At 35.8% G+C, this 419-nt stretch overlaps 1 protein-coding gene across 1 annotated transcript in view; it reads right to left on the bottom strand.

Moving 5' to 3' along the window:
• LOC110446814 (myeloperoxidase-like) overlaps window positions 1-419 on the bottom strand; it is a 27,377-nt gene that overhangs the window by 21,957 nt on the left and 5,001 nt on the right. The window lies entirely within an intron of this gene.

Genomic DNA, 419 nt, shown 5'->3' with positions numbered 1-419 from the left:
AGATTTGTACTACCTCGGGGAGAGTACTTTATAATATTTAAGATTCGTACTACCTCAGGGAGAGTACTCTATAATGTTTAAGATTTGTACTACCTCGGGGAGAGTACTTTATAATATTTAAGATTCGTACTACCTCAGGGAGAGTACTCTATAATGTTTAAGATTTGTACTACCTCGGGTAGAGTACTTTATAATGTTTAAGATTTTTACTACCTCGGGGAGCGAACTTTATAATGTTTAAGATTTGTCCTACCTCGGGGAGAGTACTTTATAATGTTTAAGATTTGTCCTACCCCGGGAAGAGTACTTTATAATGTTTAAGGTTTGTACTACCTCGGGGAGAGTACTTTATAATGTTTAAGATTTGTACTACCTCGGGTAGAGTACTTTATAATGTTTAAGATTTGTACTACCTCGGG

Source organism: Mizuhopecten yessoensis, unplaced genomic scaffold, assembly GCF_002113885.1.
Source record: "Mizuhopecten yessoensis strain PY_sf001 unplaced genomic scaffold, ASM211388v2 scaffold3011, whole genome shotgun sequence".
NCBI lineage: Eukaryota > Metazoa > Mollusca > Bivalvia > Pectinida > Pectinidae > Mizuhopecten > Mizuhopecten yessoensis.
The sequence above is the reverse complement of the archived record's forward strand: the minus strand, read 5'-3'. Positions and strand labels throughout refer to the sequence as shown.